Source organism: Calypte anna, chromosome 10, assembly GCF_003957555.1.
Source record: "Calypte anna isolate BGI_N300 chromosome 10, bCalAnn1_v1.p, whole genome shotgun sequence".
Lineage (NCBI taxonomy): Eukaryota > Metazoa > Chordata > Aves > Apodiformes > Trochilidae > Calypte > Calypte anna.
The window spans coordinates 7,735,731-7,760,206 of NC_044256.1; the positions used below are offsets into that span (position 1 = coordinate 7,735,731).

Consider the following 24,476-nt stretch of genomic DNA (forward strand, 5'->3'; position numbering starts at 1 on the left):
GTGCCGCCGTTTCCCCGGTAACTTCTGTCTTGGATCGGCATAGAGAGAGCGACGCTACCTCATCGCCTCAGCGAGGGCCGCGGTCGGCGGAGGTGCCGCTCCCTCACGCTCAGGTAAGGGTGGTCCTAAGCCCTCGCGGCCTCCCGAGCCGGCTGAGGCCACGGTCCATTCCCGCCGGTTTCGGGGCGCAGCGGACGAGAACCGAGGATCGCTGGGGGTGGGCGGGTGGGCTTCCCGGGACGGGCGGCGGCGGAGTTGGCCGAGCGGGCGAAGGGCGGTGGAGCGGCCCGGAGTGATGACGCGCTTCCTGCCCCCCCCCCCCCGGTGGGGGGTCTGTGCCTGGAGTCCGCAGCGGCGGCAGCTGCGGGCGGCGGCGAAGCAGGCGGGAGCGGGCAGCAGGCGAGCGGGGGGGAAGGAAGGAAGGAAGCAAGCGAGCGAGCGAGCGAGCGAGCGAGCGAGCGGCGGGGCTTAGGCGCTTTGCAGTGCTGCAGTAACGCTGTTCCCGGTAGGAGCCCGTGAGGACCCCCTTGTCCTGCTCTGCTGTTGCACGTTGCATGGAGTGTCTGGTCCGTGCTGAGCCGCCGAAAGGGGGAAGACTCCCCGCAGAGCTGAGCGGCGGGAGCGCGGAGCCGCTCCGCGCCTGCGGCACCTCGGCTGCCGCTGCGTTTCGCATATGAACACCGCGGTCCCCCCAGGCAGGCGGGCGAGGGGCTGCTGCCGGTCACCGGTGCGGCGGCGGGAGGCGGAGGCGGAGAACGCTTCCCCCGGCTCAACCTCCCCCGCGCCGGGCGCTGCCGCCCAACAAGTTGCCTGTTTTAGGGGAGATTTGCGATAGCTATTTGCGATAGCGTCTCGGCCCAGAGACGCGTGGGGAGCCGGGTTGCCGCGGCCCGGCAAGGGGCTCCGCCGCCCATAAGGCTGAGCACCGGGAAGGGGGGAGCAGCCCCGGCTCCCCTTTTCTTCGTCAGGAGACGGGATGGGAGGGGAACAGCGGCTCCTTTGGGATTTCCCTCCGTGCTGTGCAGGGTTGGTACGGAAGGGAGGTGCAGGGGCGGCCGGCTCCTCCCGGCCCTTCGAAGCCTGTCAGGGGTTTCGTATGGCCGGGGGCAGGTTTGCCGAGGGACGCAGTTGTTCGTTCTTGTGTGCTTGTGACCGCCGCGATGGAGAAAATCTTACTCGCAACACGTTGCGAAGCGACGACCTCCCAAGGACGATCGTGCCGCGTGTGTATACGCGTGTTCGCTGTCCATTTGTTTGTGCTTATGTCCGCCTCTTCCCGCCAGACCTGTAGGACGGCTCGGGGTGGAAGCGGGTCGCAGGCCGGTCTCCTAAGGCCACGGCGGGGGGTAGGGAGGGCCGCGGCCGCCCCTGTGGTGCGCTGGCGAGGGTGGGTGGGTGAGCGGGCCCCCCTGCTCCGCGGCCTCCCCATTCCCTGTGCCGGCCTGGGAACGGGCCAGCGGCTCCGGGCTACCTGCCCCGGTGCAGCAGGGCTTCGTGCCAAAGCGCAAAACCTCCTTTGGTGCCAGGCGGCGGTGTGTGCTTGCAGAGGGCATGTCCGCTCTGTGGGTTGGGGTCCCCCTGCGTGTGTTGGCACCGCTCGTTCTCCCGTGCTACCTTACCAGATGGCTGTGGGGCGCAGGGCACGGTCTTGCCTGCGGGTAACTAGAGAGCCCCGACACGGTGTCACTGCTTGGGAACACCTGTCTGGGAAGCGGGGCCTCTGCTGTCTTTGTGCTCACCTTCTGTAGTGCTTTTGTTCTGCTGACCAGACGCTTCAGTTTATTTAGGCTCTGCTTTTTCGTGTGCCGACATGATGCTGTGATGTCTGGTTAGAAAGGTAGTTGGGGTATTCGTTAATTAAAAACAATCTCCGTCAGATAAAACCGTTGTCCACTTCCCTCAGATTCTTTTAAAAGTTGTGGTAGTTTGGGTTTGTTTTTTTTTTTTTTTTTTGGTTGTTTGTTCTGTGTGGGTTTTTGTGTTTTTTTGTTTTTTTGTTTTTTGTTTGTTTTTTGTGAACCTGTGTTCTAGAGCTAAGTATGAGCCTAATTAAGCTTCAAACTAGAAATCCCGGTTTTGAACCTGTGTTATTTAGAGGTGTCAGAGTTCTGCATTGTCAAGAGAGCCCAGTAACTATGGAAAAGTGCCCATATGTTTTTTTTTTTTAAAGCAGCACGTTTCTGAGATTGTTCTTATATAAATTATCACTCATGTCTATTGCACGAATGAGTGGAAGCTGCCAGTGTTGGTTATAAATACCTTAGTAATTGTGGTACATTAGAAGCTTTCTTATCTGTTTGAGATAATGGTCAGCAGTTCTTCCAATGGTATGGCTGTTAGCTAAGGTAACTATGGATTAAATTGGCTGAACTACCCTTTCTGCTTTAATTTTAAAAATGTTAAATTTTCTACACAATTTGTTGCAACCAAATTGGCACCCCACTGTATCTCTCGGGTGGGGGAAGACTCTTGTCTCTGGGAATTTCATTTCATCTGGGTTTCATAATGTTTCATTTAACTCACTGGTCATTGCAGAACTAAAGGGTTAAGTGGAATTTTCATCCTGTTTATCTCTTGGTGGCAAAATTATTAAGCTCAAGTAAGATAAGAATAGTTATTGTTTCTGGTTGCCAGTCAATCTCTGTGTTAACTGTGACAAACTTGGACGGTATTTAAGTTCTGAATCTCAGTGTAAAACTCCATAAAGTTTCATGCAGGATACTCACTTTAGCATTCAAATTATAGCAGTTTACCCCAAGTAATTGTCCTGTGTTTCTAGAGAAACATCTGTTGCATAGTATCATGTAATGGAATGCAGTACAGCCTAATTTAAGTTGATTGGAAATGTTGCCATTACACTGTAGTAGTGCTTAAGAGGGTGAGAGGTTTTTTGGGGTATGTGTGGTGGGTAGATTGGTTAAGAGTACATGATGTTGAGAAAGATGAACTTGCATTTGAACTGCAAAGGATTAAGTAATTTTATTCCGAACTTGATTTATTGTACAGTTTTACTCAGTCTTCTTTCATCATTTGCCAGATCATCTAATCACTGAATTCTACCTTCATTAGGAAATGCATCTACAGTTATAAATATAACTGATTAGTATAAAACATTGCTACAGTAGATTCAAGTATTTTGGAGTCAGAGGAATGGGCTTGAAAGAACTATCTGGCTGTGGCATAGCTTTAACTGCATAATCTTCATGATGATGTAAAATTTGTGGTGTGAAAACCTTCTCTTATTTGATATTGTTGCTACAAATATTTGACTCCACATAGCAATGGTGTTCTGAAGCATTAATATTTGGATTGTGTCACTTTATGCTTACTTACATAACATATATTTATTAAATTTGTGTAAATGCAAGGTCTAGGCAGCATCCAAAAATGCCAGTATTGAATTAGGCATCACAACTAGACAGTAGTACAGACTTCCATTCCTTCTTGTGGCATTGTAGTGTCACATAGCTGTTGGGGTATTGGTATTGTATGCTCATGAAATATGAGCAATACCATTGCTGATGAATTATTCCAATCCATAATTTTAGTACTGAAGTGCTGAAAACACCATTTGAGATAACTCTCAGTTCCTAGTCATATATGAACCTCAGAGATTATAATAAACTTCATATCTATACCCATGCTGATTTTTTTATTTTAAATAACAGTTTCTTGCTAAGTTCTTACCCAGATATGCTGCCTTTGCACCAGGCCATAATTAGGAAAGAAGTGTGAATGTGTTTACAGACCACTGTATTCAGCTTTCAAAAATTTATTCTTTTTTTTTTTTTTATTCCTTTGCTCTTGAATCTTTAAAAGGTTTGGCAAGTCTGCTTATGCATGTTTCTTCAGACAATAGAATGCTGATGCAAATTGAGAACAGCAAACAAAATGGTTGGATGTTACTGCAAATGGGGGGAGGCCGTCTTAATAGACAGTATTTTGCATATTAAGTTTTGCTTGTTTACTTTTGTATTTTAGTATGTCAGCTGGGGCAAATGTTACTGGTATATAGTTGGAAGTTGTAGTTTCTGGTTAGTCTTGTCTGTTGGTACCTGAAAGGGAATGATGGTTTTGGTTCTGCTTTTGACCACACACAGTTATTTACGTATAAATTAAACTGATCTGAAGAACTGCATGTGAGGGTGAGGCAGATGATAAAGCAGAGATTTTTTCCAAGTAGCCTGTCTTCTAAGTTCCAGAGGCTATGTTAAGCTTTGCAACTCTGTTATCATTATGGACATTATGTTGTATTTTAAACTTTTTTTATAACTTAATTTTATTGTTGTGATTAAACAATCCCTTCCTCTTCAAAAGGAATGTCTGGCTGCTTTGAAGGTAGTCCAAGTTATTTAGATGCATAAGTGCTGGGCTGATTGTGAGGGTGCTGCAGTCCTGTGTCTGATCAATGGTTAGATAATTGTGGCCTTCTGTCTCTGGGTGCAGTGAAGGTCTGCCTCTTGAGTTCAACTAGTACTCTTGGTGATGAGAAGGTGGAGAGGAGCCTGTGGTTAGTTTTCATGCCAGACTTGTAAATGTGAACACTGAATTTTTTTTTGTTTCTGTCCCTAATAATGTAGCTGAAAACCCATTTCACAGTAGTGTCAGAGAACCATTTCCCTGGGTGTGTTGTATGTACACATGCTTATCTTGGAAATGAATTAGAATTAGCCTGCTAACTTGAAGTGATTGTGATAACATTTTGATATTTTCCACTTCCAGTTGCAAGCTGGGATTCCATCCGTAGAGATCCACCCCCTCAATTCTCAAAGCTCCAGTGCAGTTTTACCCAAGCATCCTCATAAAGCTTGAAAACACACTGACTTCAGAAGGTGAGGGTGACCACACAACAATAAGTCTTGTCTTAAAATATCTGTACAGTACTACAGTGCTGACTTCTTACTTGTAGTCCCTTTACTTGGCAGCACCACTTGAATTTCTGCCAAGATGTGTCAGGCTGGCACTTGAAACTGCCTTCCTTGCATTCTCTGTATGTAGCTCATCTTCTGTGTTTGGGCAGCAGGAAGAAAGTGTGAACTGAAGTGAATTGTAAATGAACCTTGTGTCTTCCTATCAGACAACCTTTGTAAGGTTGAGTTTTCTTGTTTACATGAAAAAGTGACATGTAACCCAGGAATAAGCAGGAGACTGTTATTATTCTTAATCACAGCAAATAACAATTGAAGTGATAAAGAATCAGAGGTACTATATGGGTTGTTTATTTTTTCAAGTTGAATAACAATTTGCATTTGTCACCTGCCATGAAGAGGTATGTTGCTATAATATATCAAAGTGTTCTGTGTATAGCTGAAGTGTTTGGTGTGAGATCCTTGTAAACAGTAGGATTGTCTTCAATTTAGAAAGGCCTTCAAAGTTGTGTAATGCTTTTTGTATGGCATATTCTTGTTTATTTTCATATAGTAATGTCTCCTTTCTTGGAAGTTGATGCCTGTAATATGGTAAATAACCCTTTATTTTATCTAGTTTCTATGGTTTATTTACCGTGGTGGTATGTACTAGTGGGAAAGTTGGGTTTTTTTCTGGAATGAGAGATTTCAAGTTCAGGTATAGATCACAAATATGTGAGTATAAGCCAGTTGCAAAAACTTACTGAGAGTGAAAATCAGGCTTTAATTGGTACAGGTGGAAACATTAACTAGTCTTAAAGCATTTATGGCAAGTAGTTTTTAGCTTTGTTCAGTTTAAGTGTGCCAAATGCTGTGTAGTGGGAAAGAGCAAGGTGGCACTTGGTAGAGAGAATGGAAGTGGCACAGGCAGGCTATGAATGTCTGACAGAAATTATAGTCTCTGTTGAAGAAAAGAGCTATGGTAATCTAATGGGAGGGATTGTGGCTGCAATGTGCTAGTGTTGTAGGACTCGAGCACATAATGCTTAGACACAATGAAAAGGTTGAAATACCAAGACAGTGTTTAAACTTAGCAGTGGAGCTACAAATGGATATATGAATAAATGAGATCAGGAAGCCAAACTTGAATACTACATTTTCTTGTAGCCTGCAAGTTTTAAAAATTTTCCTTGTGATTTTCCTATTTTTGAGTAAAAGATGTTTAGATTATTTTTTGTTGCAGTACAAGGAAACATCTCCTCTTGTCAAGGAGGTATCTGAACTATCTGGGGAAAGGATCAAGTGGTAGCCAGTACTGAACAGCAGGAATGCAGAAGGAACCAGTGCCACATCTACTGGGTGAGAGCATCGCTAAAGGGGCTGTTATAGGGAGGAAGAGATAAAGGTCCAGTTTCAGTTTAAAAAATCAAAGCCTTTGGTAAACGAGATCCCTCTGTTGTGATGTTTAAAGTACAATTTGGAAGAGTTAAGTAATGCAGCTGAGGATGTACAGGCATCAGACAGTGTCCTTGGTGCACTTAAAAATCGTTGCCTTTGAATGATACGATGAAATCATTTCATGTGGTTTTATCTGTAACCTTTACACTGGTATTTTTTTTTTCTCTTATTCCAGTTAAAGCAGCCGCTCCATCATTGATTACTTGTTGAAGTTTTTCTGTAAAACATGGTTTCTATTAAGGAAATAATGTACTGCTTACAATATTCTGGGTATTCTCTCAGGTACATCTTCCTTATAGTGGCTCACAAAACATAGTTTGCAGTGTATTTCATCACTGAAACAACCTAGCATATATGATAAGCTGAGATGTGAGAAATATCTATGCTTTCAGCCAACAGTGTAGCAAACTTCCCACAATGCATAATTTGTTCTAATTCTTGTTCCTTTAAGTCTTCAGCTGTGCATATTCCAGCAGTATTTGCTGACAAAGGAATGCCATATTGCTTTTCCAGTGTTATTTCAGCCATTTTTTACTGCAGGAGCATGACTGCAATGGTCTTGCTTCCCCAATGGTGTAGGGCTTTTTGTCTTTTGCTGTTAAGTAAGGAACCTTTACAAGAGGCCTCAGAAAATTTATAAAGCTCAGTTAACATTTTTTTTTTTTTTCTGTTGTGAAGTACTGCATGGAGTACCACATGACTTCAAACCAGTGCTGAGGAAATTTTCAAGATTTGTCCTCACATTCTGGGTGCTTAGTTTCTCAGTGTCATGCTAAGCATGATGGCTTCATATTGTCATTAGCTAATATTTCAAGGCACAGCGTACATTTAAGGTTGAGGTTCGTCATTAGTGAAAGGAGATGCAAGTCCATATTTTAAATAGTCAAAATAGTCACCTTCATAATTGTTTTTTTCAGATCTGATTTGTTTCTTAATTTTATCTCATAGTGTGTCTGGCAAGGAGCTTGTACTAGGGCTAGGAGATAGCTGATGTACATGGATTTTCAAGCAAAAGCTAAATCTGCCATGGTGTCTGTCTATCTGACACAACACTTCAGAGTCTTCAGAGGCAGACGTAATTTGAGCAAGATTGCAACTGTAGAGGGCTCTAAAACATTTGTCTGGTTTGAATTCCTTGTCTTCACTTGGCTCACATTCTTGTGCTTTAAAATAGGGTATTTAGTAATCTTACCCATGTGTGTTGTGACAAAATTTTATGAGGACACATTTGTGAATTGTGGCCTTAGGTCATGCCAGTTAAACTTTTGGGAATAAACATTCTTGGGTGATTCACATTCTGTTTGGTTGGTGTTGGGTTGTTTTTTTGTGTGTGTGTTTTGTTGTTGTTTTTGTTTTGTTCTGGCATTTCTTATTCAATTTGGTTAGCAGACAATACAATTGTAGTTCTCATCCTGCCTGAGGCTACAGCATCTTCCCTTAAAAATGACTTTGAAGTACCTGCTAAACATCTGCTATCAGGCACCAGGAGTGTCTTGGTACCCACCCAATAAGTGTATCTCTGGAGGTACAGCTCAGCCTTCTGTAGGTGTCATGTCAGTTATAAGAAATGAAATACAACTTTAGCACCCGAAGAAGATGCCAAAGCAACGTGGGATTGCAGATAACAGCCCTTTGGGTAAAAAGGGAAGATAAAGCAGGCAGTTGCTTTTGAGAATTGTTTACAAGACACTTCTTAAATCCAAAGGAAAAATGTAGAAGACAGAAAGAATGAGGAAAGCTTTTTTTTTTTTTTAAATTGTTGTTACAGCTTTGTGAAGACTGAAGATTTGCAGTAGTGTGGTATTGACTAATTATTTTTTTTCTGTTGGACTATAGAGTAATTAAAAATTCTTTCTTAAAGTGTACCTTTAATTTTTTAAACCAAAGTGGTGTTAGTACCTGTGAAATAGTCATTGTGTCATGATCAGATACAGAAAGCAGCCATCTCTTTATAGAAACAGATCTGTAAGAACAGTTGTGAGTATTAGCTACCAAAACATTTCTGATGTGGTTTTTTGTTTTATTTATTTTTTTTTCTTGAGTAGTTATGTAGAGGTTATGGCACTTGTTGATAGTACTCGGCTACAAGGTGAAAGGCTTGTTTGGCACAGAAGAGAAAAACTTCCCATCTCTTTTGCAGTGAAATACACAAATGGGTATGGTCCTCTAAAGCCTATCTAACCTATCAAGGTCCTTTGTGTAAAGAGCATACCCTTAGGGAGGGTTTTGATGATAATAGCTGCTTTGTCAAAGATGACTTCTCTATTACAAGAAGCTTGAAATTAATTTGTCCAGTGCACAGCAGATAGTGGCTGCTCTCTCTACTCAAGAGAATTAAAGACCAAATGTGCTTAGGGTTCTCCAACCCACATGTTTACTACAAATGAATGGTATGTTGTAATATCTTCCAAGTGGAGTGAGTAAACAACCAAAGCACTTGAAACAAGTGTTTTCTTTTAGAAGAGTGGGATTTTTCAGTTGGAAGAAATAAGCTGATTTGTTAAACTGTTCTGAGTTTTTTTTTTTTTGAAAAGTCTATAGGGTGTTGCAGTAAAATAAACCTCAATTTAATTTTGTTTATACTCATGACTGGTGGTTTTGAAATGTCTGCTCTTGGCTTGTTTTGGGACAGGTTTTGCAGTAGCTGTTAGCTCCTTGCAGCTGAATAAAGGAGCAGTGTTGGTTATTTGAGAGAAAATAATATATAGGCAAAAGGCAATGTTTACCAGGTGGTGGAGAAAAGGAACTTCCCAATAATGGTTTTGAAATCCTTGAATCAGGAAAATAATATATCTTGTTTTCCCACACGTGCTCTCATTTTCCAGTGAAAATGTTGTCCTTCAGTTACTTGCTGTTTAATGATTACAAATACATAGAAACTTATGTTCAGTCCTACATAAACTACAGACAAGAAGAGGTTTGTGCACTTCTAGAGCTCTCTGAAGGGTGATTTCAACCCTGAGTGGCTTCATCTTCTGTCTAACTGTTCCAAGTTCTTGTCTCATTGATATACCTCTGCAATTGCTTTGACACTACTTAGTGGGGTTTTTTTAAGGTGTTGTTAACATCACATAAGTTGGACGTGCAGAAGGGAGGTATTTGTTGTTCAGGTCTCCGTGGTGACTTACATTGCCCTGAAGACTAAGGAAAATGTATTTTACCTTCTGGAGCCCTAGGTTATATCTAGGCCTTGTGAGTTTAGGCTTCACAGCTTAGAAAAGTGCTTCTTCAGGCAATGTAGAAAACTCCACATACAATACAAAATATAAACCACAGTTTTGCAATTCTAAGAGAGAAGGGCTATGGTACTGGTCAAGTAAAGATTTTCTGGCTTTTGAGGAGGCTTATAGAGGTGATTTACACTTCATGTATTATTCCAAAAGCACTCTGTAAGTAGTAGTTTGACTGCTTCCACAAAGCGTCAAAAAAATAAGCTTGGTGTGTGACAGTTACTACATTTGAGGACAATCAGTTTTTAATGAGCTTGTGAAGTTGTGCTTTCTGTTGCATGTGCCTGATATCTTCTACTGAACACAAATTTTGAGTTATACACAGAAGCATGAGTCAAAGCCTTGGTAGCACTATGGAAATCTGAGTACATGAGAGTAATGCATCTGTAGTAATGTGTGTGTAAAAGAAGCATCTATATGATGTGTTGAATCTGTAAATGGGCACCAATATAGCCTGTGGCCTTAGCAGTTGACTGCTTACAACATTTCAACTCACATATCAAAATAAGTCCACCTAATTACTGTTGATGATAAGAAAAAACCTCTATATAATTTCAGATGATTTGGCTTCTTGAGGATAAATAGAGTCAGGTGTGATGATAGTGATTTTGCGTGCTTCAACATGATTATTTTAAGTCGGAGACAAGGACCAATCTTTGTGCTTAAACTGCTGAAGTGTCTATGCATGAATTAAAATCTGGAACTACTTTTGAAGCATTCTCTTAAATGAAGTGATGACTTATCATACCCTGTATCAATAAATTACTGGCATTGTTTTTGTCTTTTAAAGAAAAGTGGACTTGATAGTGTCAGGCCAGGTTCTCCTGTCATCAGATATGTATCTTTACACAGTGTGTAACCAGTATGTAGACTGTCATTCTGTGGATCAGAGCTGAATAGCTGTATGGGCAGAATTGTGGTTATGCATGGTACAACAGAAGTCCTGAACTTCAGTCACAAAACAGTAGAATTTGAGAGCCTGGGGGCAATGTTTTTCTCCTTGCCTTGCATATATAGGGTTGGCTGAGTGATACGGTTTTTACCCTCCTCAGAAGCATTACAGGCATGTAATTGCTCTGTCAAAGGTGAAGGCAGAGACCTTGATGGGCAAGTAACTAACTGTGTCATAGCAAATTAAGTTCCTGAGCCCAAAGTCAGGTTTGGATTTAAAAATCTGATTTGAAATACTGCCTTAGAAGGGGCATATTTTGATGTATGGCTTGAGTTTGAAGTTTTATTAAGCTTGCATCCCTTTATTCATTCTTTCACATCCCATTCTCCTGTAATCTTTCATGTACTCACCAAGCCTGATAGAAATAATAAATTTGAACTGCTGCCTTCTGATGATACTGGAAAAACCTGGGGAGCAGATTTTGCACATCAGTGTTAATGGTGTTTAAGACTTTTCTTAAGTTGCGAAAGTACTTTTTTAGGCAACCTAATATATTCCAATTGTTGCATTATTAAATAAAGGAATAAATAAAAATTGGCAGCTTCCAGAGGTTGTCCATTGGAGGTCTGGCTGATTGACTACACTTAAAATAGCAGCTGTCAGCAAATGGCATACCGAATCTTACTGTTCTAGGGGGTTTGCTTCCTTACAGCTTGTACTCAGAATCCAGTCGTGTTTCTAGTGTTACTGAACAGGAATTACCCAAATGGATTAAAATGTAGCAACATCTCTTTTTCTAAATTTATTAGCTAGCAGGGTAAGCACAAACAGTGTAGGTGAACAAGGCTTTTGTAATTACCATGGTGTTTCAGGACTAGAACATGTGGATCATGTCCTTCTGTTACAGGTTTGGATATCCACGGCATAAAAATCTGAAAACACTGGTTTAAGTGTTTTTTGACATTGCTGTACAGTGACAAATTCAGTAATTTTTGAAAATGGAAGTGCACCATTTGTCCTTGATGAGGGTATTAGTATCTTTTACAGTGAATGTTAAAAACCAAACCTAATGTTTTTCATCTAGGTTATACACATAATGATACTTTGTCTTGAGATAGCCAGCAATTCAGGAAAGGTTAAAAACTGTTGCCTGGATCCATGTTGCCTGGAGATACGTTTCTCTTTTTGTACTCAAAGTGATGTAACTGATTATCTTGCAGTGACATGTAACTTACTGTTTATTCCAGCTTTCTGACTATTAGTGCCCCTTTGGCTGAGGAACTCATAGGGACATTTTTATGCTTCTGGCTTTCTTTCAGTTGTGCCCTGTTTAACATTTTATATGTTGCACGTTTGGTTCAAGTAAAGATTAACTGTTAAGTTAGTGTTTTTACATTTCCTGTTTGTTTCTAATGGCAAAATAGAGGAAATGGCAACACCTTGCTAATCTTGACTTGCACATGGAATGTGAGCAGTCCATTTTTGGTGCACTGAAAATACATGTTTAAACTAAAACTGGATACATTCTCAGTCAGGCTCTGTTACTCTTTATACCAAACTTGAAAGCAAGCTTGGCTTTTGGTTGTAGGATTTTAGTTCTTAAATATGCCTCCCTTCTCCAGGTTTTCAGCCATTTTTTTTCCCCCAAACTGCTGCTGTGGTAAGCATACTGAAATATTTAGTAGCTGCATATTGGAGTGCAGCCTGTGACAATAGAGAGGTCATTCTTTGGAAGGTGTCTGCCTGCACAGCAAGCACTCATTGTTCTATAAATTGCTATAATTAGTATCCTATGTTGCTATCTTGGAAAGAGCTAATTCTATTTTGTTAAAACTATGGCTTTAGAAAAATGTCTCTAACTGGATTTGCTTTGCAGTGCTTCACGTGAATGCCTTAAATATAGGTTCTGGTGTCCAGTTACTAAGGGTAAACTGTTGTAAGAACCAGTTCTTTCTTTGAATGGTTGACAGCTAGCAGGACAGACACTTAGACAGACAGTCTTATTTGGGTCTTCCTTAGCCACTCTTAATGGGGAACACCTATTTTGGTTGGCTGGTGCTAACACTAAAGACAGTTCTTGGTTTTGTGTTTTGAATGAGTTGGCAGTAATTATGTCATTCCAGATGTTTGTAAGAAATGCTCATTACCAAGTTGTTACAGCATCACAGAGTTAAACCATTCATACTGAATAATTGTCATTAATACTATTTTCTTAGTTCACTTTATTCTGTGTAAAGATGGGGATTTTATTAATGGTTTCACAGGTAGTGTATGTTGCAGTGATACTGATGTCAGATCCCATTAAGAAGTAGGATTTAGGTGTGCATTAGTTGTTTGAGAACTACTGAGGTTTCTAACCTTGCTGTGGAGGTAACACCTGTGTAGTGGTGCATACAGGAAGTAGAGTGAAGCTGGAGATGCTTAGGTTAATGGCTGTGATGTCATTGTTTTAGAAATACAGTTTTTGAAAGACTCTGAGTGTGTTAAATCCACAGGAGGATGTTGATTCAAGTACTGTAGATCTTCCTAGTTCCCTGTGTTTTTTAAGCTATATTTTAAAATTAATCTCATAAATGCTTAATATAATTTCAGGAATGTTTTTGCCTGGAAGAACTTCTGTTTAATTTCAAGGAATGTTGGTGGTTTGTGAATGTTGTGAATGTTGGTACCTGTTTGTGAAAGCTGCTTATTAGAAGGTCTGAAACTTTCCATGCCAACTTGGAAAAACAGAATTCTGATCAGTATTCTGTATGAAACAGTCAGATAAATGTGGTTCTAAAAGCCTGTGTCATGCTTCTGGTGATCAATCAGAATGCAGAACTCTAAGCTGGCTATCATGGTTGTGAAGAGTTTGTGACCCTTCTACCAGTGCAACAAACTGATTTACAGTATTGTACAGAAGCATCTACAAACCATCTGGCTGACATGATTAGCTGCACTGCAGACTACCATTCAGGTTTTCCAGGAATAAGTAGCATAAATGAGCTGTTGTGCAATACCTACCTACTTGATGTAATGGGACAGGAAAATATTGGGCAGTTTATTGACAGATGACTTACTGACTTCCAGTGTGCCTGGCAAACTGATTCATCTCTTCAATCTTAAGAACTAAAAGCATTCTTATATTCATAATTTTAAGCTAAAATTAGTGTGACAGTGTTAGGACAGATTCTACCTTAGAGAGGGCAGAAGTCTTGATCAACTGTGTGCTTTGATATTTTTGTTGTGAGGAAACAAATATTGAATTCTAAATGTGGATTGTTCTTGTTGTAGAAATGGTTAAAATGTGTCTTGCTGGCTTACAGAGCTTTCCAGCTCTTGCCTTAGAATGCTGTGTTTGGAATAGTTGTACCTTGCATTTCTTTTTTCTTCCTCTGCAGAAAAAGGTGATTTGGGAACAGAGTGTTAAATTTGAAATGACCTTACTTGCCTTAAGTTATAAATAGCAGTGAGAATGAAGGGGAATCCCCTGCTGCCAAGCCCCATTCATGGCTTTCTATTTTGGTTCAAACATGTCTTACAGTGCACTTTGACTTCCAGCCCTAAACATGCTGCAACAAATTGGATTGTGTTACAAAAACTGTGTACATGAGGTACTTGTACTGTAGCTGTTATGGAAGCCAAGCACTTCAAATAAATGGTGAAAATAACTTAGTAATGTCTTGGTGTGTGTTCTTACTTGAAGATAATTTACTTATCCTTTGTTAAAAAAAAAAGTTATATGAAACATAAATTAAAATGTCTTTATTAAATAAGGTAATTAAATATTATTTGTGCTAGGTTTTTTCAGCCATGTAATTACATATATTGTGTGGCTTAAAAGCATATCAGTTGTCTTACTAAAATACATCTTTGGCCAGATGTAGGTTGGTCCTGGCATTCAGTTTACATTTCACATTTAAAACATGCTGTTTGTATCTCAAACTTTGCAATGCTGTAATTGTTGGTATGCTGGGAGGGAGCAGTTGATAACTTATCTTAGGTGCATGATACAGAAGGATTAGTGGTGTATCATTAGTTTTATTACATCACTGTGAGTTAGTTTTGAAGGGAAAATTAAGCTAAGCTTGGCTTCTGAATTAGTTGAAAGGATAGCTATTTATTTGTCATTAGTATTAGTTTGTTATTTCCTAAATGAAGACAGCACATTAGGAGAAGGTAGAAATAGTATGGAAAACATGAGATGCAGTGAGCCTCATGTCAGTCCTCTTCCATCCCTATGCTCCTGTGAGACTAACTAAAACCAGATTTGTCTTGTGCAGCCTCTCTATGATTGACATAAGTAGGCTATGAGTAGTGATTTTTTTTTTTTTTTTTTTTTTTTTAGGCCTGTCACACTTGGATTTCCCCCCTGCCTATTTGTTCATTGCATTGTAATTCCCTAAATTTTAGAGACTGGGCATTTAGTTCAAAATGCTGGAGCTGAGACTGCTGGAACACTTGATGGTGAACCAGTCTTTAAGGTGTGTTTTTTGTTTCATGTCTTTTTTTCCACTGCCTTCCACATTGCCAACAAATGTTGCTGGGCACAACTATAAATGGGGAGAGGAATGGCTGGAGCTCAGCCCTGCAGAGAGGGTGCTGGTTGTTTGCAGCCTTCTGTATGAGTCAGATTTCTGCCCAGGCAGCCAAGAGGGCAACTGCATCCTGGGGTGCATCAAACATGGAATAACCAGCTGGTCAAAAAAGGTGATTATCCTACTATATTCAGGTGATTATCCCACTATATTCAGTACTGGTGTTGGCATCACCTTGAGAGTTGTGTGTAGCTCTGGGCCCCACAATTCGAGAAGTATGTGAAGGTCCTTGAGTGCATCCATAGGAGGGCAATAAGGGAATAAGGGCTGGTTAAAGGACTGGAAGGAATGAGGAGCAGCTAAGGACTGGGTTTGCCTAGTTCAGAGAAAAAGAGTCTGAGGACATAGCTTACTGAGGAGGGAATGGGGAGAGGGGGCTGCTGAGCTCTTCTCCCTGGCACTGAGTGATAGGATGCATGGGAATAGTTCACAGCTGCACCAGGGGAGGTTTAAACTATATATTAGGAGACACTTTTTTACTGAGAGGATAGTCCAGCACTGTCACAAGCTTCCTGGAGAAGTTATTGATTCCCGGGGCCTGTCTCTGAAGCATTTAAACTGTTCTTAATAAATTACTTTAACATCATCAGCCCTGAACTGATCAGGTAGTTGGACTAGGTGCTTGTGATAGATCCCTTCTGAGATACTGTATTCTCATTCCTTGGCTCTACTTGCAAAATAATTTCTAGGTTTTCATGCTGTAAATGATAACAAGCACAAAGCATCGTTCCCAAAAGGTATGCTGGCTGTAACTTCTAATGATTCTTCTTCTAGGGGTCAGCCTCTTCTAGGGGTTAACCTATGCTCACAGTTAACTTTTTATTTGTTTCAGGTGAGAAAACTTCCACCTAGTAGTGAGATGACTGTTTATTAGGCTTAATTTTTTTTTTTTTAATCTGTTCTTGTTCTGTTGAAGGACTATTTTTTCTTGTATTTTGAAAGCAATGCTGAGGGAATGCCACTCTGCAGTGGAGCCTTAAGCTGGTTCAGTCATCTTCAAAAGAACATCAGCATGTATAAAAGCATTAGTGTGGCAACAACTAGTGTTTCCATCTTTCTCGTCTTGCTAATGAGCATATCTTCAGTTTCAAGCAAATGACTTCTTCTTAAGTCTGTCTTTTTGCTTCAGTTCAGTTTAAGTGAGAAGAACCAGGAGCATGTACTGGAAATGTCTGGCATAGCCTGACTTTTTTAAGCGAAGTTTTTTTAGGGTAGTGAAGCAGGCAGTATCTCTGCAGGTTTTATTGTACATGTATGCTTTCTGAAACATACTTGCTAGTGATAGGTTTCTCAGTGGAGAAATTACAATGAGCAGGAACCATCAATTTTCATTTTATTATTTCTTGGATTTTACTCCAACTATACAGGGTCTTCATTAATCACCAGTGCTGCATGTGGGAAGCTGCTTGGCCAGTATCACTCCTTTGAAAACTGAAAAAAAATTCAGAAGTTTGCAATTAGTGGATTCTTAAGGAATGCATCCTTATGTGTATCCTGGACAACATATACTGCTTAATTAAAAATCATACAAGCAGTTGTTGAGCACAGACTAAGTTGTAGAAACTTCTGGTTAGGACAGAACAGACCTGCCCTGAATCAATGCATTTCTTAATATCTTTAGATTTTATTAGTATGTCTTTGGGCATTATTTTGTAAATTGGTAGGCAGTATGCTGTTAAAATCCTGCTGTTGCTTTAGTTAGGTTGATATCAGCTCTATTTCAAACCCAAAAGAGTGGGTTTGTGTGGTATATTCTCTCCTAGAGTAACTTGTGCCTATGTCTACAGTCATGTGTAATGCATCTGCAGCATGGTCATTGCAGTTTGAAGAACTGAAACTTTTTTTGTGCATCAGCCATTGGTTTGAAGACTGAATAATTTTCCTTGGATGGGAAACTCTCGCTGCAAAAATTGCAAGGTGCTGTCCCTGTTTTTTTCATGGTTGAGGTCAGAAGAGATAGGGTTACAATTTTCTTTATGTGCATGCACACAGCTGGTCTCTTGCTAATAACCAATTGCTGGATCCTCTGTCTTATGTTACACTGTTGTAGGCACTGATGTAGGCTGTAGAAATCCCTCTTAAAGAGCTGGGTTAATCTGGCAAACTGGATCTGCTTTCTCCTTCTCTTTCTTCTTTGGGCATTGCCAGGATTCCTCAATGTTTGGATTGTCTGTGTGGTACTCTAAATCAGGTTTGGCACTTACTTGGTGGCAATGGAACTGTCTTGAGTGTGTGAATGAAAGTATGGACTGTGTTATAATTTGTGCTTGTCAACTTTTGTAGATTTACAGAGGTGTCTTTTGGACTTAAACTTAACTGAAATATTGAAGACTGTGGTATTTTTTTTTTTTAATCTTGGTGTAATAGCAGTCCCTGTTTTCAAAAGTATTACAGAAATGTGGTTTCACTCACAGAGTCTTCAACAAATGACTTTTCTGGTACTATCTGCAGCATGTGTTTACATAGATGTTTCCCATGAAGCCAGAACTGTTACTTTAATTTGCCACTTCCAAACTGTTACTTGCTGAAGAAAACTAGTCTCTTTGTCTTTTCCTGAGTCATTTTTTTGCTTTCTTCCATGAGATGTTGGCTCTTTGTCTTTCCAAGAAAGGGTTTCGGATTTTCAAGGTATTATGTAGATGAAAAGTTTTTAGCTTGTGATGGCTAAACAAGAATCCAGTTGCTTTTCTTGTCTGATAAAATGCAAGTGTCCTAGAGGTAAAAGATGGTGAGTGGAGAAGCTGAGGATTTTACAGCCATCTGCTTTGAGCCATGACATTACAGCTAGGTTAGCTTCAAGTTGGACAGCAGAACAGCAGTTCCTGCTTCATACAGCTACAGTTCCACTGGCTGCATTTTCCCACCTTCTAAGTGGCTTTTGAAAATAGAGAGCTAAGCTTAAGATCAGCTGTAATTCAAAACAGTGGAACTGGAGAAGTGGTGCTGCAGGTGGTATTAGCTCAGTGTGATGGGAGGGCTTTTTGCAGTGCTGAGTGCAAGTAATAATTAAGGGAATGAACTGCTGTGTTGGTCACCTTGATGCTCTTCTCCCATGTCTGTTCGTGATTTCTGCCCTACTTTAAGCTTGTTTTTACTGACGTTTTCCTTTTAAAGAGCAGAGAATAACTAATGTGATTGCAAAATGTTGTGATAAGGAAACCCTGAACACATATGTTGTGTGAGGACAATAAGAAAAGCTCAAAAGTTCTCTCCTCTTTGGTGACATGCTCAAATGTGACACTTCTGTGAAAATTGTGGCTGTTAGTTCTGCAGCCTGTGCACTTAGGAGTTTCACTTGCAACTGTCTGGTACATTGAGCTGGTATTAGTCTAGCAGATCACTTGTCACTTGGAACACTGCAGTGAGATGCCTTCCATACTTCAGGAAAGCATGCTTGATTCAGATTTGAATGGTAATGTTTCAGATTTGAAGGGTAGTCTTGCAGTTACATTTTTTGCATAACAGATGCCTTCTGGAATTTTGAAATGGTCAGAGGAAATAAAACAAAAATGTTTAAATCTTTTGGTATAATTAGAAGAACATGAAAAAAAACCAGGAGATAATCTAACCTCTTAGCTGTTAATGGTTTTCTGATTCTTTGCACTGTTGTTGAAGTTCCCAGTCTCAATATGAACAGCTTGGGTTGTAAAGAACATGTAAAGATAATCCAGTGTAGCCCATCCCTTTCTGCTCAAGGCCTCATCCAGATCTCAAGGATGGGGCATCCACAACTTTTCTGGGTAACCTCTTCTTGGTGTCTCAGCACCCTTACTATAATAAAAAGTTCTTCCTTATGTTCAGTCTAAACTTACCCTCTCTTAGTATGGAACAGTTGCCCATTGTCCTGTCAGGACAGGTCTTGCTAAAAAGTCTTTCTTTTATAAGCCACCTTTAGGTACTGAAAGGCTGCTCTAAGGTCTCCACAGAGCCTTCTCTTCTCCAGGCTGTGTCTGCCATGTATTAGGGACTCCAGAGGTGATCTCAGTACTCCACGTGGAGTCTCAGGAGAGGGTGAGAATCACTGCCTTCAGCCTGCTGGCCGTGCTGCTTTTTATGCTGATCAGAACACATTTGGCTTACTGGGCTGCAAGACAGTCTGACCTGACAAGTAGACTGAAAGTATCTCTTACATGCTGCTAATACATACATTTGTGGTATATCCAGTACTTGGCTTTGACAGCTCCTTGACAAACTCGTATCTTGTAAACACGAGGTCACTAATAGTTGAGGACCTCTATGCTGTTGCATTCCAGATTGCTTGCTTGTCAAGTGTGTGGGGTAGGCCTTCTTTCTGTATTTCAGACTTGTAAACAAAGCCTCTATTTATTCGAAATGAATGTTGGCTAAGGAAAGTAGGCTGCAATATCTATGGCCTTTATTAAGAGTAAAAGCTTAAATGAGAATTGGGAGGGAAGACAAAGCCAGCTATGATTCCAGAGCAATATAGCTTGCAAAAATTACTGGTTTTGTTGTGAGCCAGGCTCCTTGTTTCCTTGTGTTTGTATAAGCCTGTGCTGTTCAACTGTACCATATATTACCAACTTATGTATATGAGGAGCTTTGACAGCTGTAGGGTCTTTGAAACTAGAAGATGTGTTCATGTGTTTGCAGGGAACTTGCATAATCACTGTTCCCTCAGCTATGAGAAAGCATCTTGAATAAGGCATGATAATTAATTTTAAGTCAATCTTGAGCTCTTTGGGAAATTTGAGTTGTTTCAATGCTGGGAAAGCATTTAATATTAAATGTTTCAAGGACAGGATGGAGAAATTTTTCTACCCTGCATTTTAGATAGCTGCTTTTTCTTCTAAGATAAAAGGCTCATCTCATCCCTGCATCTGAGAAATAAAACTCAGACTCCCTATAGCCTCCTATTATTATTCTCCCTATAAGCATTGCAAGGAAGGATTATTATGAAATGTTAATCCCTCTCATCCCAGTGGGTATATAATATAAGTGGTTTACGGTGAAATGAGTGTATCTGACCAGTAAATAAGCATGATAATTTGTTCTTTAAAAATGTATATTATACATCTTTGAAGTTACTATAAATACTGTTCTTGGAATATAAACTGAATGCTGATTGTGTCTGAAATGGTCATCTTTGTCTGAAAAAGCTTGTTCTCGTGCAAAATTGCATGCACATGAGTTTACCTTTTCTAGTACAAAAGAGAGAGCCTCAGAACTCCCTTGTTGTTGATATAATCTAACATAATTGAATCTAAATAACTAAATCTGTGTAGATCTAAAGAGGGGAAAAAAATGGCATTTAAAAGAATTCTTGGGGAGGGATTTATGTCTTTCTTAGCCAATATTGTATAAATTTGTGGGCTTTCTAAAGTAACTTAATTTTCTAAATCAGTGTTGTTTCACTTGATTTCTTTATAACTTTTGTTTACTGTTTGACCAGTGATGATGAATGTTCTTGTTGCAAGGAACTAAACACATTGTCTGAGAAGTAAAAAAATTATTTTTCTGTAGGCCTGCATAAAACTATCCATATGGCAGAGTGCTGATGCTTTGAGTGTGGCTCTGAGAATCTCTGCTTTTCACTTTAATCATATCTAGATCTAGAGGCAGCAAGTGGGAGGAGAAAGTGGGAAAAATGGACCCTGAGGTACCTGTTTTGAGTGCTAATGCAAATGGAAAGGACTTGGCAGTCATCATTACACTGCAATTTCCACAGCAAAATTACTTATATCAGAATCATTAAAATACCATTGATGACTTGTTAATTGAAGCATTGACTGAGCTGTTACCTTCACTGAGTTCACTTGATACGCATAAGGGGAAAAGGATACAAAGCAAGCGACCAACCCTTTGTTTTTTGAGAGCTTTGTTCATGCCATAGCCAAATCAATGTGAAAAGTATGGTGCCATTGTGTAAAAGGTGGATTATTATGTGTCGTAGAGAAAAAGTATCTGGTGAGAGAAATCAGTAGGGTAATACGAGTCAGGTGTCCAGAAATAAAAAGGATGTTAAGTAAAACTGCAAGAACTGAGTTAGAACTGAAAAGAGTGTTTGTCTGAAGCCTACTGATCTTTGATGTTAACAGAACATGCAGAACCAAATCTTGCATTTCACTCTGCAGGCTTTGGCCGTGGGACTGTGAAGGGCTTGTGTCACAGGAATAGCAGCTTTGTTGCTCTATTAGACATTTTTGTGTCCTTGAAGTTATGCTGTACAGGAAGATTGGCATTACAGTATTTGCCTTGAGGCACTCTATTTGATGAGTTTGTTCTTGAATCTTCTTGTGAGGTACACCAAGTATCTGCTTCTGAAGAGCTGATGCTTCTAAAGAGTATTTAATGGGCTGGACTCATTTGGGCACTCAGGAAGGTTGGCTGGGCATTTTAAAATCCATGTTAATGGACTACTATATATGTTCATAGTATTTTGTTAGTTCCAATTACAACTTAGCCTTCTGTTATGGGCAAGGTTAGAAATTATAGTTTAAGCACCAGTTAAATGATTGACTTGTGTTTAGTTAATTGTGTATGACCTACTTGGTGGGATCAAATGATACTGCTGCAGGCTTTTGTAACTAGCATTGCACATCAGAATTTGAATGGCTGGAAAATTGTTGATACAACTTAAGTTCCAAAGAGCTTATTTTTATATTGTTTTTTAGCTTTGTTACCTGAGTTGACATGTATTCAAGGGCAGAATTTTCTAGCTAATTTAATTTTCAAGTAGCATTTTATTAAAAAGTGCCTACTAGGTGCTTAACAACTATAATTACTGTGCAACATACTTCAATGCATCAGGTCATGTAAATACAGATTGACTTTTGTTATGCTGAAATTATTTGGGCACATCCAGTGTACTAATTAAATTTTGTCAATGAAAAGTTAATTAAGCATTGTTTACTACACTTGAGGGCCAACTCTGTGTAAAAGGTAACAGAATGGCTTTTAGATCTATTTCATACACATATACTTGTAGTTCCAGGCTTGGGTCAATAGAAGAAGAATCGGTGCCAGGACACATGATTTTAACACACCTAATCCCCTAGAGGATTAGAAGTTGCTATGTAAGTGCTTTACAGGAAGCATCATTAACTCTAGTACTCATTGTGTTTTGAAGTGCATATTAATAAACCTGAATTCACTGGGTAACAGCTTGCAAAGTGTATCTCAAATGTGTCTGTGCATGTATCTAGGGATGTGAAGTCTTGCCTACCTGTTACACTGACAGAGGGTTGTCTGACATGAAGAGGAGTGAGGAATATTTCTACTTCAGGTTGTTGAGATTGACAAACGCCTATACTTGCGTGGTTTTCCATGCTCAGCAGTAGTCTCAGAAATGCATGAATGAAGCTGCTCAGTTACAGCTTTCTTTGCATAGTGATTCTGTTGCAACCAAAGCCATTGCTTAGGTTTCATAGACGTAAGTTGTGTATTTCAAGGATTAATGTATGCTATATGAAAGTGCTGGAAACTGTGGAGTGCTAGACCCACTGGTAAGGTATAATTGTCTTGAGAGAGCATGAACTACCTCTTGAGACAAGGCTAATTTGAGAGTAATTTAGAGTCATAAGTTTTAGAAGTAGTAACAATCAGCTCTTTTCTCATTGTTGAAGAAAATGTACCGGGAATATCTGTGAAATATAATTAACAAGCTGACCTGCATAAACAGGATCAGTTTCATGTTATCCAGTTATACTTAATGAGATTAATATAATCTCATATGGAATATATATATAATGCATAATAAAATTAATATAATTTTTAAATTACCAGCTTATTGATATTCAGTACCTAGGCAGTGTTTTCTTTATCTGTGTAACTGTGTGAAAACTGTGCCTGAGTTAACAGTTTTTACTCAGCACTGCAAGGACTTTGACAAGCACAAATGGAAGCATTTTAAAATTAACCCAGCTGTCATAGCGAAGAATCTGAATATTCTTTCAGTACTATTTACAGCATGCTAACATCTAAGTTCAGAAAGAGTACAAATTCTTAGTGTTCCCCAGTCTGTGCTGGGCACTACATACACAAGAGAAGCCATCTCTGAATGTTTATTGTGGAATTTGGTAGCATAATACTACATTCCATGTCTTAACAAGACGGAGAATGCATTTTGGGAACAACTGCACTTGTAATAATTCTGCAAGCGTGCAGCGAGCTCACCCAGTGCTACAACAGTGCTGGCAGTGTTGCATCCTCTGAGTGCTCATCCAGTGAATTGCTGGAGTCTTAGAGTTGCAGTACTGAGACCTCAGAATTCAGTATGGCGTTTGATACTCTGTGAGGTACTGTGTCAGCAGGATTTCTGACAGGTCAGCAGTATTTACCTGGGCTGTAGGTAAAGGCAGTGACAAATTCAGGTAGCATGGTTTCAAAATGCTGCTGTTAATGTTTTGAATTCAAATCAGCCAAATTTGCAAGTGGGATGTTACAGAAAAGTTTCTCAGGTCTTACTGTGAATCTCTTCTGTTCATGATGGTGGAAAAGACAACTGCTGTTTCTGTAGGCATTTTTTGGGGGCAGGACAGAAAGGTCTTTGGAGCACTAATAACTTCGAGAAGGTTTTTCAGGTGTGCATGCCTACTGCTGTCAGTCCGAGAGAATAACCTGCAAGGCTGATGTTGAAGATGGGCTATTGGCAGTCTAGAAGATTCTGCTGCAGTAGAAAATCCAATACTTTGTGCTATTAGCTGTCAAATACATTATGGGAAAAAAACATAATTACTTAATTGCTTAGCATTTTCATTTTAAATAAACATGAAGCCATGAATTGCATTCCTGGAAGATTACAGAAATCTATTTTCTGTGCCTGGAATATTTTTCTTCTTTGTGACATGAAGGTGCAAAGTTTATTTTGCATGGCTAAAAGGGATAGCTTAGTGTCATATGCCCTGTTCAACTCCTTCAAGGAGCTGCATCGATAATTTCACCCGAGTAATGAAAACAGGATTACAAATGTTGCTGTAGATCTGCATACATATATATGGTTGCTTGATTATTTGCATCACTGGATAGCCCCATCAGCACCTTGTAAGTTCTGCAAGTGTTTCTTTCAAACTTTCGGAGCTCATTACAAGTTCCAAAGGCAAGTATTAAAATAAGAAAAGTTGTTAGACCATGTAAATTGAAGATGGAGATGCAGTCCAGGAAGAAGCACTCTAGTTGCAGACAGTACATTTATCCTCAAATTAACACCTTAGTACCAGTGTTTTAACATTTATATAGAATGAAAATATTTTTTTTTTAAATTGCAATATTTACTCCTTTACTGGCTCTAGTGTAGTTTTTTTGCTTATGTTCACATATGAGGTTTTGACCCAAAGATGTCAGTGTTGAGTGGGTGGGTTGGACGGGAAAAAAAATGCAGGATTTTAAAAAGGTTTGTAAAATATGTAATTTCCTAAGGACATAGTTTTCGACAGTTTCAGACTGACCTTCGGAGTCAGATGTTAGGGAGGTCAAATGACTTGGGCATTTAAAGCAAAACTGGATTCACAAACAA

The 24,476-nt window shown here is 39.8% G+C and overlaps 1 protein-coding gene across 3 annotated transcripts in view; it reads left to right on the forward strand.

Moving 5' to 3' along the window:
- The first annotated feature begins 336 nt into the window (after nt 1–336).
- TLN2 (talin 2) overlaps nt 337–24,476 on the forward strand; it is a 154,137-nt gene continuing 129,997 nt past the window's right edge. The window contains exons 1-2 of one of the 3 annotated variants that reach the window (XM_030456687.1): nt 388–505; nt 4,723–4,832. The gene's annotated coding sequence lies outside the window, so the exon portion shown is untranslated. Of the gene's footprint in view, nt 506–1,619; nt 1,681–4,722; nt 4,833–24,476 lie in introns of those variants that run through there. The other 2 variants (XM_030456686.1, XM_030456688.1) reach the window with 2 other exon arrangements.